This window comes from Euleptes europaea, chromosome 17 (assembly GCF_029931775.1).
Source record: "Euleptes europaea isolate rEulEur1 chromosome 17, rEulEur1.hap1, whole genome shotgun sequence".
Lineage (NCBI taxonomy): Eukaryota > Metazoa > Chordata > Lepidosauria > Squamata > Sphaerodactylidae > Euleptes > Euleptes europaea.
Window position 1 is genome coordinate 48,689,790 of NC_079328.1, and position 15,511 is coordinate 48,705,300.

Here is a 15,511-nt window from a genome sequence, read left to right on the forward strand (position 1 = left end):
GTCCCTTCCCCTCCCCACAACAGACACCCTGTGAGGTCCGTGGGGCTGAGAGAGCTGTGACTAGCCCAAGGTCACCCAGCTGGCTTCATGTGTAGGAGTGGGGAAACAAATCCAGTTCACCCCTCATCTCAAAACCAGGAGCAGCGGTCGCATCCAGAGACCGTGCTGTGGTGCAGTCTACCATGTTCTGCACCAGATGCAACTTGCAGCCGATCAAGTCAGCCTCAACAAAAAATGGAGCCAAGTCGCTTGCAGGACCGTGGCCCTAAAAAGGCTTGTTTTATCTTCCGCTGGCAGCTTCCAGAAATCTATGCAAGGATCTCTCAAGAGTTCACCTAGAGAAACAATGAGGGAGTCTCACGTCCCTCTGACCTCTCCTGACCATAACTGGACACGACCCACAACTCGGCATTCCAGGCTGCCAGAAGGAGCAAAAGGAACATTTGTTATACAGGTCACTCCAACATCTTTTGCATTCAAACCAGGCTTGGGCAGAGGAGAGTTCAGATGCCCTGGTGTTGCCTTATCTCTGAATTACTTCTGCTGCTATTTTTAAGTACATGCCTGCTTCAAATTGAGAGCAAGCCCTGGCCTTTGGCCCAGCTAGCAATTTCGATTCTTCTTCTTTTAAATAAAAAAAAAAAAAAGTTTGGAGCCAGTACGGCTCCAGCTATGCAGTTAACCACCAAGGTTGAGAAGGTGCCACACTGCAGCGCTTGCCAGGCTGACCTCCCTTGCGTAAACCCCCGTGCGCGCCTCACTCCGGCCGCTAAGCCTACCCTCTGGCGCCCCACGCGCTGCCCCAGTTCTCTTCTGGCTTGCCACACATGCTCATCTCCAGCAAAATGACGACAAACTGCAGCAGCCGCGCATTCTAATCTCCATTGGCCTGCTTCGTTACTAGGCTAACGCTGGAACCAGTGGCAACAGATTGGGGGGCGGAGAGAGAAGGAGGGAGAAGGAGAAAGAACGAACAAACAGTGGTGCCTGTATCTTTAATAAGACCGCTCCAGCCCCTTGTTGGCTCTAGAGTGTTTAATTGGTTCGAGGACCAATAACAAGCACTTCAGAATCTTCCCCTATCTCTGCAAAAGGAGAAGGCTAAAGCCGATGGAAAAGCCCACGTCATCCGCACCACAGGATGGAGAATTTAACACTCGTGCAAAAAGATCCTCCAGGATCAGAGGAGCATGCCTATTATACTGGGTGCGGTGGAACACAGGCAGGATGGTGCTGCTGCAGTCGTCTTGCTCGTGGGCTTCCTAGAGGCACCTGGTTGGCCACAGTATGAACAGACTGCTGGACTTGATGGGCCTGGGTCTGATCCAGCAGGGCTTCTCTTATGATGCATACCTATTGTCTCCAGGAGGAGCATGCCTGCTACAGAGGAGCATGCCTACTACATTAGGTGATCTGGAACAGAGGCAGGATAATGCTGCTGCAGTCGTCTTGCTTGTGGGTTTCCTAGAGGCACCTGGTTGGCCACAGTGTGAACAGACTGCTGGACTTGATGGGCCTGGGTCTGATCCAGCAGGGCTTCTCTTATGTTCTTATGATGCATACCTATTGTCTCCAGGAGGAGCATGCCTGCTACAGAGGAGCATGCCTACTACATTAGGTGATCTGGAACAGAGGCAGGATAATGCTGCTGCAGTCATTTCGCTTGTGGGCTTCCTAGAGGCACCTGGTTGGCCACTGTGTGAACAGACTGCTGGACTTGATGGACCTTGGTCTGATCCAGCAGGGCCTTTCTTATGTACTTACGTTCTTATGTTCTCTCTGCTTTTACAATTGACTTGGCTTTTCAAGACCCTCCCTCAGCAGAGCACTGGATGTTCTTTTTTCTAGTAGAGTTACTCTGCTTGCTGTCCTAGGAGGAAGCGAACATGTTGTGCAGAGCTTGACAGGGTGAGAGTCAGGATAAGATTCACTAAACGCACTACGGAACCTCAGCAACTAGCCCAGCTGCCTCGGGGCTGTCTCTTTCCCACCAGATCTTAGAGGGCTCCTACCCCGCCCCCCTCCCTCCGTTTCCTCTGCCCGCGTCATGGACAAACCCACACAAAACAAACAACTGTTGCATGCTGCAACGCTGCCCTGTGTATTTTACAACTTCCCTGTTCCTCTCCTGACTGCTCCACAAATATGCAGAAAAAGCTGTCAGGCCGTCACCTCCCCAGCCTGAGCGGAGAAAAGCAGAGGTTGACCCTTGACTTTCTCTCTCTCTCCTTACAGTCAATAAAGCCAATACTGTTATATCAGCATCTCTAAGAGGAAAATGGCCAAGGTGCAGTGACAGAGAGATTAGGCAAACAGGAAGAAGTCATTCTCTCCAGATGTCATGCAAACAACCTGCAGAACTCACTGCTGCATGATAAAGTGATGGTCAGGGTGGAGTTTGGTTTGATAAAAGAGCTGGAAGGGGCAGGCAGAGCCGTGGAAAACACGCTTGGGCACAGAGGAAAGAATCTCTGTGCAGGAGAAGCATTATCTTGCAAGATCTGACTAAAGATTCAGCGCTGCTCTAGCACACTTTCTCCAGCAGTGACAAAGCAAATGCCCTGGGAAGTCCCCAAATGGGATAGTGCAGAAGCCATCTCTTCTATCTTCTGCCCCCAACGTGCATTACACACAGGTCTTCTGCTCTGGACCATGGAGGTTCTACTGTCACTTCTTAAGCTCAACCTCATAGGGTGTCTGTTGTGGGGAGGGGAAGGTGATTGTCAGCCGGTTTTATTCTGCCTTAAGAGGTAGAGAAAGTCAGCATACAAAAACCAACCCTTCTTCTTCTTCTAGTCTCAAATCAGAGACCTTTTTTCCAGTTCTATCCATTCCCACAGTCCTGATCAGGCCTCAAGGTGCTGCACCCCCACCCCCCGGGTCCAATACTTGAAAACTGAGTTGAGAACAAAATGCAAAGGGAAAAGAAACCCCCCAAGCCTTTTTCCGGGGAACATTTCCTTCCAGATTTACACACACACTTGACAGGGTGAATTGTGTTATTGCTGTGATCTCCCTCAGGCGGGGGGGGGGGGACGACACTCGGAGCTCAACCTCAGAACACGCCGTCTCGAACTTCTGTCGCCTCGAAAAAGGAACCCGTTGTCCCAGAAGTGACCAAAAGCATCAGTCCAAAAGGATCGCTTCTGAGAGCTCTGGGAACAGAGCACATGCGCGGGAGAAACAGGGGTGCGAAGTCCCTCGAGCAAGGTGGCACTGCAATGCTCAGCGTCATAATGGGCTCACCATCACACAGCAGTGAGATGCGGCATTTGCCAGTCGCCCAGGCTAAGCTACACACACATGGAAACAGCCATGTTTGGAGGAGCACAAACTAAGCTTCTGGGCCCCCTTTACAGTCATGGACACGCACACGAAATTGCCTTCTACTGAATCAGACCACTGGTCCATCAAAGTCGATCCCGTCTACACAGACTGGCAGCAGCTCTCCAGGGTCTCAGGCTGAGTACTTTCATATCACCTACTACCTGATCATTAAAAAAAAAAAAAAAAAACTGGAGATGCTGGGGATCGAACGCTGGGACCTTCTGCATGCAAAGAAGATGCTCTTTACTGAGCCACAGCCCCTCCCCCCATGAGATGCAGCCTCCAGCCGCCGCAAAGCTCTCTCGTTCTCAGGTATACGCACGCGCACTAGTCTTCTGTATCAGTTTATAGGGTTGCCAGCTATGGGTTGGGAAATTCCTGAAGATTTGGGGGGGTGGAGCCTGAGGAAGGTGGGATTTGGGGAGGGACTTCAGCAGGGTAAAATGTCCTAGAGCCCACCCTCCAGAGCAGTCATTTTCTCCAGGGGAACTGATCTGTCACCTGGAGATCAGCTGTAACCCCAGGAGAACCCCACCACCTGGAGGTTGGCAACCCAAGTTTTATATTGTTTAACCAGCATTTTGTTTAACCCAGAAACTCTCCCCCTATCACAGAGCTTCTGCTCCCAGGCAATGCAGATCTGAAGTGTGAAATAGATCCGTTGGGAAAAGGGACACCAATCCATCCATCCTCAGTCCCTCCCTCTTCCAGTCTCCGCGTGGCCTTCCGGTCGGCCACTGTGTGAAACCGGACGCTGCACTAGAGAGATGGGGCTTCAGTTGGGTCCAGCAGGGCTGTCTTATATTCTTAGCCAGGAGCAACTGCAGGAATTGAAACTGCTGATCACGGAAAAGATCCATCACGTGACGGGCTTGGAATTCAGGAGATGCGAAAGCCAACTTAGAACTCTTTTCGTCTGCTTCCTAAGCCTCAAGGATTTGTTGGTACTGAGGCTTAGACATTCTCTTTGCTACCTTGAAAATTATATGCTTTGTATGAACATTAAGGTTTCCATTTTTGGTTTTGGGGGGTTTATTGAAGGGAGCAAATTCGGCAGGCGAAACATGGAGATTTCAAGAAGTCAGGGTGGGCGCACTCGGCTTCCCCTAATTCTGTTTCAAGCTTCAAGAGATGCAGGATGCAAACCCTCATTAATACAATACATTATTATGTGGGTTGAGCATTTTTAATGGCTCCGGGCTGCAGTGAGTGGGTAAGCAGACAAGCGCACACAGTTTCCCGATCTAAACCTCCGCCACTGCGACCCCTTCTCCCTAAATAACGGTTATTGGCCCTCCTCCCTGGTTTTGGAATTGTGCATTCATATGCTTTTATCAAATTATTTTATATATTATTGTAAATGCTATTTTAATGTTCAAATATTCTCACGTTTGCTGCCTTGGGGACCCTATTTGGGTGGAAAGGCAGCATAAAAATGAAACGAATGAATGAATAAACATGGCTCCTACTGCCTGTCTTGCCAAACAATAGCATTCCTGATGTTCAAACATTGCTGAAGCTGACAGGTATAGACTTGACCCCCAATTTGGAGCAGCGGAGTCTGATCTGGAGAACCGGGTTTGATTCCCCATTCCTCCACATGAGTGGCGGAGGCTAATCTGGTTGGTTTCCCCACTCCAACATATGAAGCCAGCTGGGTGACCTTGGGCAAGTCACACTCTCTCAGTCCCACCTACCTCACAGGGTGTCTGTTGTGGGGAGGGGAGGGGAGGGAAGGGACGGTGATTGTAAGCCGGTTTGACTCTCCCTTAAATGATAGAGAAAGCATATAAAAACCAACTCTTCTACTAGCAGCCCCATACAAGAAGCAATAAATGAGTACATAAATATATTTAAAATACAATATGCTGCATTGTATCAAAGCAATGGCATTGGGGGGTGGGGGGGTCTGTAGACATCTTGCAGAAACAGGTCCCAATCCTCATGAAAACTACAATTTCATCAAAATAATATGGTGTTCCTCTTCAGCCTGAGCACTCAATCCCAGCCCATCTACAGCAAAAGATTTCTCTTTGGTCTCAGGACTCTGACCTAGCGCAAATGCAGCTTTCTAAGACTCAGACAGTACCCGGGTCCCTTACTGCCTGAAACACACATTTTCCAGGATTTTTCTGTGCCAGTTGCCAGCTCTGGCATTCCTTTTTTCTACAAGTCCTGCTCCCAGCCAAGTTAAAGAACAGCCAGGGCTCAGAAAGGACTTTACCGGGATCAAAGGCAATTTGCACTTATTAAGAGTAATCAGGGGCAAAAGGTGAACCAGAGAACAAAGCCTTCGCCATTCTGGGGAAACCATTTTAATCTGAGAGAGGCTTTGCTTCTGGAGTAATTTATTCTAGGATTAGGAAAGCATGGCACTGTACTGAATAAACCATAATGGTCCGGGTGCACCACAGCAAATGGAACCTCCATTTTAAGAAGCAGTATACCTCGCAGAACCAGATACCAGCAATGAACAGCTACAAGGAGGCCATCACTGTATATGAAGCGTACTGAGCACTCTAAAAGCATTGCAGATATATTATGATTATGTCCTTTGTGTTGTTTCCTAGAATCGTGACAGGCGGTAACAAACTGGATTCTGGTCTAGAGGAGCCCTTCTAACTCGTGAGTTCTGTCCCTAACAAGAAGGTGAATCAAATCAATCAGGTAGATGTCTCTCACGAATCTCCAGCTGCTGAAGTACGCAGAGGTTATGGATATTCAAGGTCACTGCAGCTAAAACTAAAGATTTTCACCATTCAGGTAGACTGCTCCTACTCAAGGAGCTCTTGCACACCAAGCCTCAAAAGGAAGTGGGTATCAAACTTGCTATCCACCCCTGAAAGACATTCTTAATTATGCCCTACTGAAAAGGGAAAGGGTTCTAGCCCACAAAAGCTTATGCTAAAATAAAAACCTGCTAGCCCTGAGGAGCCCCATGGCGCAGAGTGGTAAGCTGCAGTATTGCAGGCAAAAGCTCTGCTCACGACCTGAGTTCGATCCCAACGGAAGTCAGTTTCAGGTAGCCGGCTCAAGGTTGACTCAGCCTTCCATCCTTCTGAGGTCGGTAAAATGAGTACCCAGCTTGCTGGGGGTAAAGGGAAGATGCCTGGGGAAGGCACTGGCAAACCACACCGCAAACAAAGTCTGCCTAGTAAATGTCGGGATGTGATGTCACCCCATGGGTCAGGAATGACCCGGTGCTTGCACAGGGGAATACCTTTACCTTTACCCCTGACCTGGATAGCCCAGCCTAGCCTGATTTCATCAGATCTCAAAAGCAGGGTTGGCTCTGGTTAGTACTTGGATGGGAGACCACCAAGGAAGTCTATGGTCACAATGCAGAGGCAGGCAATGGCAAACCACCTCTGCTAGTCTTTTGTCTTGAAATCTCTACAGGGTAGCCATAAGTTCACTGTGACTTGACAGCACTTGACACATACACACACAGTCTTTTAAGATAACAACACACCTGCTATTTTCCCTACACAACTGAACATTAATAGATGTCATTATAGTGCATGGTGTTTCCCAAACACTTTGCACGTCCGGTCAAACTGCACTGAAGCAGATTTTTGCACAAGCGTCCACAGCTGCCCTGTTACGCTGCTAACTTCCAAACTGCCCACCAAGAAAAAGCCCTTCTCTGTGACAGAACAGCTTCCTGTGAAACTGTGCCAGGTTTGGGGGACTTCCTTCAGGGTTAACACCGATACAGGATTTCCTCTGCAGGAGCACTTCCGGGACTGTTAGGCAGAATAGATGCACACGCCTCTGTGACACCCACCAAAATTTAACTGTGTAACTGCCACAGTATTACTGGCTCCTCTTAACTCTCTGCCAGGTGAATATGATTCTTCAGAGACACAGTTTGTTTCAGAACGTTTGCACTCTCTAAAATTGCTGCCTCTGGTACCATTACAGTTCTGGAGGCAAGCGAGTCAGCATGCACATGGAGTCCCAGCTTGCTAACAGACCACACAGGTGTGCACTTTATGTAGTGGTCCAGGACACTTTGCAGATCATGCCCCCACCCCAATCTTGCTGGTCTCTAAGGTGCTACTGGATTCGAATCCTTTGAGGGCCATTTCGGAGTTCTATCCTTGAAGGGACCTCAAAGCACCAGAGATGCGACTGGCACAGAAGACAAAACAGCCAACGCTTGATGTCTTTTTGCAGAAGCAATCACAACCTTCTGCGTTACCTAGGGTTGCCAGGTACCCTTTGGGCACTGGCAGGGTATGGTTGCCAGATTCAGGTTGGGAAACTCCTGGAGATTTGGGGATGGAGCCTGGGGAAGTCGAGGACCTCAGTGGGGGACAATGCCGTAGAGACTACCCTTCAAAGCAACCGTTTTCTCCAGGGGAACTGATCTCTGTAGTCAGGGGGATCCCCAGGTCCCACCTGGAGGCTGGCCTCCCTAGCATTACCCCGTTTTGTGCTCATCGATATTTCACATAAACACATGAAGCTGCCTTCTACTGAATCGGACCTTCGGTCCATCAAAGTCAGTATTGTCTACTCAGACCGGCAGCGGCTCTCCAGGGTCTCAGGCAGAGGTCTTTCCCATCACCTACTTGCCTGGTCCCTTTACCTGGAGATGCCGGGGATTGAACCTGAGGCCTTCTGCTGAGCATGCCAAGCAGATGCTCTACCCCTGAGCCACAGCCCTTCTCCTCGCCTCGCTGCTGGAGGTGTGGGTTCCTCCGTCGTTCTTTGCGCACGGGGAAATCATTTTTAAGAGAAAGCCCTGGAGTTATTTTTAAGAGCGACCAGCGCAACCGGACCCTTTCCTCGCAACCGCGCCATTCCCACGTTCACGCCAGACTCGACCCACAGGACAGCCAGAGGCCGAGAACCCCAACGGGGCTCGAGCTCCGGGAACGCTTCTGCCGTCTCCTCGGAGCAGAACACGCCGCCAGACCCAAGCCAAGCCCCTTCTCTGAGCGCGTGCAGAGGGCCTTTCCCCTGCAGGAGAGGAGGGGGCGTGCCGCGGCGGCCCGCGCCTCCTGCCCAGGACGGCGGCAGGGCTCCCCCCGCCCTAGCAGCCCAGCGGCGACAGGGCAGGGAGGCGCTCTGCACGCGCTCAGAGGCGCCTTCGCTTCCCGACGCCACCTTACCTGGGCTGCGGGGAGGCGCCGGCTCTGCGGGCTGCGCGCACCTGCCCGGCTGCCAGCGGTCCAGGGCAGCTCCTTCCACCGGGGCGGCGGCGCGCAGGCTCCGAGCCGGGCGGGGGGGGGGAGAGGGAGGCAGCACACCGGCTGCCACGTGAGAACGGGAGGGGGCGGGACTGACCGGCGGGGGCCTTTTGCAGCCGCCTCGCCGGCTTGCAAAGAGGCAGGCGCGGGCGGGCAGGCAGGCGCGGGCGGGCGGGCGGGCGGGCGGGCGGGCGGCCCTTCGTGGGCCGCTCCTGCAGAGCAGCTCGTGCAGAAAGAGGCGGACCCAGAGCGTCAAGGGGCCCGGGGGGGACACCAGCTGGGGCAGAAGGCCAGAAGGACACCTGCCTCTCCGCAATGCAGGGGACTCCCCTTCTGCAGACGCTCCGTTGGCCGGCCGCTTACTACCGGGCTCCATGCTGACCATCACGTACAAAGACTCTCCCCGTGAGGAGGGGCCGTGGCTCAGTGGGAGAGCATCTGCTGGGCATGCAGAAGGTCCCAGGTTCAGTCCCTGGCATCTCCAGTTAGAGGGACTAGGCAAGTGGGTGAAGTGAAAGGCCTCCGCCTGAGACCCTGGAGAGCCATGGAGAGGGGCTGTGGCTCAGTGGGAGAGCATCTGCTTGGCATGCAGAAGGTCCCAGGTTCAATCCCCAGCATCTCCAGTTCAAGGGACCAGGCAAGTAGGTGATGTGAAAGACCTCTGCCTCAGACCCTGGAGAGCCGTTGCCTGTCGGAGAAGATGATACTGACTTGGATGGACCCAGAAGGCAGCTTCATGTGTTCATGTGCTCCGTCTGCCACGACAGCCTCGTTCATCTCAGCAGGGCCTTTGCGGGTGCCAACCTGCAACTGGGCAACATCAGCAACTGCCAGGGTGGCCAACCTCAAGGTGGTCGCTGGAGATGTCCTGCTATTAGCCAGTGTGGTGTAGTGGACTACATGAGCAGCGGACTCTAATCTGGTGAACCAGGTTGGTTTCCCCACTCCTCCACATGAAGCTAGCTGGGTGACCTTGGGCTAGTCACTGCTCTCTTAGAGCTCACTGTATGAACAGACTGCTGGACTTGATGGGCCTTGGTCTGATCCAGCATGGCTTCTTATGTTCTTATGGAACCTACCGAGGGGGAAAACAGATTTCTGGGAGGGGGGAGTGGAATCCCTCCCTATTTAGCTTAGGGGGAGGGGCTGTGGCTTAGTGGTAGAGAACCTGCTTGGCATGCAGAAGGTCCCAGGTTCAATCCCCGGCAACTCCAGCTAAAGGAGCCAGGCAAGTAGGTGAAGTGAAAGACCTCTGCCTGAGACCCTGGAGAGCTGCTGCCAGTCTGACAATGCTGACCTTGATGGACCCAGGGTCTGATTCAGTATAAGGCAGCTTCATGTGTTCATACCAAGGGAGAGCTTCCGCTTGCAGTTCTCAGTATTAGAGCGCCCCCTGCTGAATGCCATTGTGGCTGCAGAGCATAATAAGAGGGGAAATGACAGAGGTTGACCTGGGACGCTGCAAATCAGCATCTAGACCCCCTAGTAACCCAGAAACAGCTCCTTGCCACTCAGTCCCTGTTAGAAGAGTTTTGCGTGAAGAAGAGTTGGTATTTATATGCCAACCTTCTCTACCTTTTTAAGGAGCATCAAACCGGCTTACAATCACCTTCCCCTCCCCAAAACAGACACCCTGGGAGATAGGTGTCGCCCAGCTGGCTTCATGTGTAGGAAACAAATCCAGTTCACCAGATAAGAGTCCACCGCTCATGAGTGGAGAATCGAACCCGGTTCTCCAGATCAGAGTCCACTGCTCTAAACCACTACACTACACCACACTGGCTCTCATAATTATAGCCTGGGTCGTACCTGTAGCCTGTTAATTTCAAGGGGAGCCAAGCCCTACCTAGCTTTGGACTTGCCCAAAACCAGAAGGAAAGCCTAAAACACGAGTGGATTGATGATGTTCTCTGCAGAACCTTCCATCCAGAAAGAACCTTTCCTCTGCTTTGAAAGGAAGCCCAGCTCTCCAAGGCAAGGTGAAGCTTGGTTCATTTCCTTTTCCTCGAAAAGAAGCATGGTAAGGGTGACCCTAATATGGTTGGAGCTGAACACATATGAAGCTGCCTTATCCTGAATCAAACCATCAGTCCATCGAGGTCAGCATTGTCTGGCAGGAGCTCTCCAGGGACTGAGGTGGAGATCTTCCCCATCACCTGCTACCTGGTCCTTTTAGTTGAAGATGCTGCCAGGAACTGAGCCTGGGACCTTCTGAACACCAAGCTGATGCTCTGTCACTGGGCCTCAGCTCAGGCGGAAGAGAAATCACCACACTTCGGAAGGTCTAGAATGATTCCTTTGAAATGCGATGTTGGAGGAGTGTTGCGGATACCGTGGACTGCCAAAAAACAAATCAGTGGGTTATAGATCAAATCAAGCCTAAAATGACTAAACTGAGGCTGTCGTACTTTGGGCACATTATGAGAAGACAAAGAGTCACTGGAAAAGACAATCATGCTAGGAAAAGTTGAAGGCAGCAGGAAAAGAGGAAGACCCAACAGGAGTTGGATGGACTCTATAAAGGAAGCCACAGCCCTCGATTTGCAAGACCTGAGCAAGACGTTTTGGAGGACACTGATTCATAGGGTTGCCGTGAGTCGGAAGCAACTTGACGGCACTGAACATGCACACTGAATGATAAAAAGTCTAATGTTCTCAAAATCTTTTTTTATTTTTTTATCACTGTAAATCAGAAAAGGGTTCTTGGGCAACAATAAGCAAACAGGAAAGATGTAGGTGGAAGCTCACTCATCTAACATCCAGAATGCAGCCCCAATCTTTGCTTCCTGAAACAGACCCCGACCTTTGCCCCGACAGCGCAGCCCACAGGCAAGGTGGCAGGAATGCCTGGGGGAGGGGATAGAACACAAGGCATCTTCATTCGTCACCCCCAAGGATCAGCCCCATGGAATTCACGCTGCATCATGCTTCAGGTGGCTTGACTGAGAAGCACCATTCCAATAGGTATTCGAACAGATGGGTCTATCCCGGGATCTCCTGCAAACTGTATCACACACACATACAGGAAAATGCAAAAGGAATTCCCACACCCAAATCCATCACAGCAACATGGGCATTTGGAAGGCCGATGAAACTGTGTTGCTAAAGAGTGCTGCCATCCCCACAGAGGGAAAGACCGCACACCTCCTGGTATGCGCAGCCAAAGGCTGACCACACGGAAAGTGCTCGATGCAAGATCTGGGCCACCTTCCTGAAAGAAAGCTCAAGTATATGACATTGTGTTTGCATGTATTCATCCACCGTTACACTTGCCTCTCCCATTTACGCACACACACACAATCCAAATCTAGGTTGCAAGCTCCTCCAAGTGGGAAAATGGCACTTCACAGCATCACACAGGAACGAAAGACCCCACCTCTCTCCCTTGAATCGTGTTCCTCTGCCAAGGGCCACACGCACTGATGCCATTAATCTTGTAGAGCCAGTTCTTCATGCTGGCACGGTTGAAACAGAAGCATGGGATGCGGCAAGACTGATAAAGAGGTGTGGTTTGCAGAGAGGAATGGACGGGATTCTCAGTGGCTGAGATCATAGGGGTGGGGGTCTAAAGGTTGACACTCCACCCATACGGTCTCCCCCAACCGCGCCCCTTCATTTCCCCCTACAGGTGCTTTTCTCTGCACCGGTGGAGGCAGAACAACAGGCAGAGCAAAATAAACTTTCCTCCTCTCCGGGAATATTACAAAGAATCGCATCTCATCTTGCTGGGATTCCCACAGTGGAAAAGCCGCCACTCCTCCCTGTCACACGGATGGATATTAAATATTCTTAATATTTAAGAATAGCAAACAAGTAAATATAACTGGCTAAGCCGAGGTGATGTTTTCCAGTGTTATCCTTAAATGAGTCGTCAAGCAAACTCAATTCTGCACTTGGCTGGTACAGGCAGGGCCTACAGCAGTGGTCCAGATCCCAGCCGGGCAGCGGAGTGAGAGCTTGTCAAGAGCTAACACGAGCCCCCCAACGGAGCTCCCCACTGGCCTCTCCCTCACACCCAAGCCTACAAAGTCACAGGATTCAGCTGGATCCTTGTCCCCCTCCCCCACCTAGGGATCAGGACCTCTGGAATGTTGTCCACTGCCCTGTTGGTGGAGTCTAAAATCAGTGCAGCTCCCTTTCTTCTGACACATGAAGCTGCCTTCTACTGAATCAGACCCTCGGTCCATCAAAGTCAGTATTGTCTATTCAGACCGGCAGCGGCTCTCCAGGATCTCAGGCAGAGGTCTTTCACATCACCTGCTTGCCAAGTCCCTTTAACTGGAGATGCTGGGAGTTGAATCTGGGACCTTCTGCATGCTAAGCAGATGCTCTGCCACCGAGCCATGGCCTTTCTTCACAAGTTCCCTGCCCCGAAAACCAGTACAGGGATTATGCGCGAGTCCATTTTCAGGAGATCGGCGCTGCCTTGTCTTTGTGCCATTTTCTGCCGGATAACCTACTGCACAGAACCTGCCGGGCCAGCCTGCTGGGACAAACGGGCAAAGCAAGCAACAGGGAGTGGGGCAAGAAGGGTCAGACTGACAGATGTCCCCTCCCACCTCCCACCCCACAGACTGTGGATTTCAGCGCCACGTGTCACGTCCTACCGATTCTGTAAATGCTCGGTTTGGGAAAGGTTCCAGCCAACCTAATGCTGCTGTGCAGGCGCTCTCTCTGAACAAATCTGAAGTGGCCGGGAACATCTCAGTCGCTGTGTCCTGTTGGATCAACTTCAGTGAATGAAATGTTTTTAAACATTCATGATCTCCACTCAGCAGCAGAGCTGAGCTATAGTGTGAACAGATGAGCCATCACCAGAAGGCCAAGCTGGCACCCAGACTGGCATGCCCCGCAAAGGAACAAGCAACACTGAATTCAACACATGCCCATTCATTCGGGTCTGCTACCTCCCCCCCCCCAAAAAGCGCCATCACAAAAATCCACCTGGCTTTAAAACAGAACCACTTCCACACTTACAGAGGCCATCAGCCTGTGACTGCATCTTCCACACTAAGTCCCCTGGCCCTATGATGAGTACACACGAACACATGAAGCTGCCTTATACTGAATCAGACCCTTGGTCTATCAAAGTCAGTATTGTCTAATTAGACTGGCAGTGGCTCTCCAGGGTCTCAGGCAGAGGTCTTTCCCATTACCTACTTGCCTAGTCCCTTTAGCTGGAGATGCCGGGGATTGAACCTGGGACCTTTTGCATTCCAAGCAGATGCTCTACCACTGAGCCATGGCCCCTCCAGTAGGTAAAGCCTACTGGACCAGCCACAGAGAGCAGCTAAAAACCTCTTTCCAGCAAACTGAGAAGCCCCGCCACCTCCAATACAACCAGCCTGCAGTAGCTCCACTTGGGTTACTTAGGATATAAGAACTGCAAGTGGGGGGACATTGAGTGAAAGGTTTTCTTCTGCATTGCCCTTGAGACCCCACTCCTGAACCGAGAAGAGTGACTCTCTCCCCTTCCCTCAGTCAGCTTCATCCTCCCATTCGCTCTGCTTCCTGTGAACTTCAAAGCTTCGGAATTCCACCATTTCTATTATCCCCTCTTGTCTCTGACTATTGTTATTATTTATTAGATATATAGGCCGCCCTTTCCTGGCCAAGGCCATGCGCAGAGAGGTTAGCCCCCTCCTTTCTTCCCACTCAGCCTACCCCTGCCCTCGATTTCCCTCTCACCCGCTTATTTGATTGAGCTTATGAGTTGCAAACTGTCACGTACTACTGATTTGGCTGCAGGGTACATTTTGCACCCCACTCCTGCACAGGACGGATTTTCTGCTGCTGGTGCTATAAGACACAAACTTGACCGAGGCCTACGCTGGATCTGCCAGACTGTGCTACTCTTTCATACAAACAACAGTTCTTCTCACTTGACACAATTATAGCTAAATGTACATTGCATGACAGTGACAATATTACAATGGAGGAAAGGACAGGGTCTTCTTCTTCCCTAAGCCCAGGAAAAGAAAAATGGTTCACTTCAGGAAGGGAAATTGCATTCTGGTTTGCTCCTACAAGCCTGTGCTTTGGGGGGTGGGGAGGATTCTCAATGGGGTGTCCAACCAAACACTGCAAAAGAAAGCTGCGTAACATCGCAAGGCACAAGAAGAGACAAGAACGGCAGTGGAAGTACTGCTCTGGCAGGGAGTGGGTTGGTTGATTCAGGCGGTCACTTACGGGCACAGGCCAGTCAGAACTTGGCCCTCCTTCCCTTCCCAATTCCCCCATCTGGGAACTGTTGGACTTGAGCATATTTGCAGAGGGTGGGTGACTTACTACAGGCTTCAAGATGAGCTGGCAAGCATTCCAAAACCATAGCAGTGACAACAGGGTGCAAAAAACCGCGGAGGAGAAGAAAAAGTATTCCAAGAAGATCCTACAAATCAGACAGGCGTCTGTCAGCTCCAAGAGCTTAAAAGAGGAGACGTGACTAAATGGGAACCCAAGCGGGGCGAGAGGTCCAAGCTGCCTGCAATAAGCTGTTTGCAGGGGGTCTGCTCTGAGACAAGCCCCCCAGGCACTGGTTGCATTTCACAGTGTCCGCACGGGAAGAGAGAGGCTACAGCTACAGAGACCGCGTGGTTTGGGTGGGAGCAGAACATGACCGGACCTGCTGAAAGCTGTCCAACACCGCTGCCTTTAAAAGTTCCACAGCACCTGGCTGCTTGTACGAGTGAGTGTTACAGCCCGTGACTGAGCAGCGCTCTTGCTCCCAACAGATGGGAGGGAGCAACGAGGGAGCCTGGGTTCAAGAGGCACGTGTGGCTGGTTTGGAAGGGAGAGGAAAAGCGGGTGACATTTCCCGAGAGAAAGAGTCGGCCAAGCCTCATCATGTTGCTGGGCTCTGACCCGTGTTGCAGGCGCAGAGCCGGGGGGAGGGAGCCCTTCATGCCCAGTGTCCCAAGAGTCTCTTTGCTCACCTCCATCTTCCTCCTGAGATAGCAGGCAGAAGACAGAGAGGGCAAAAGGGCCCC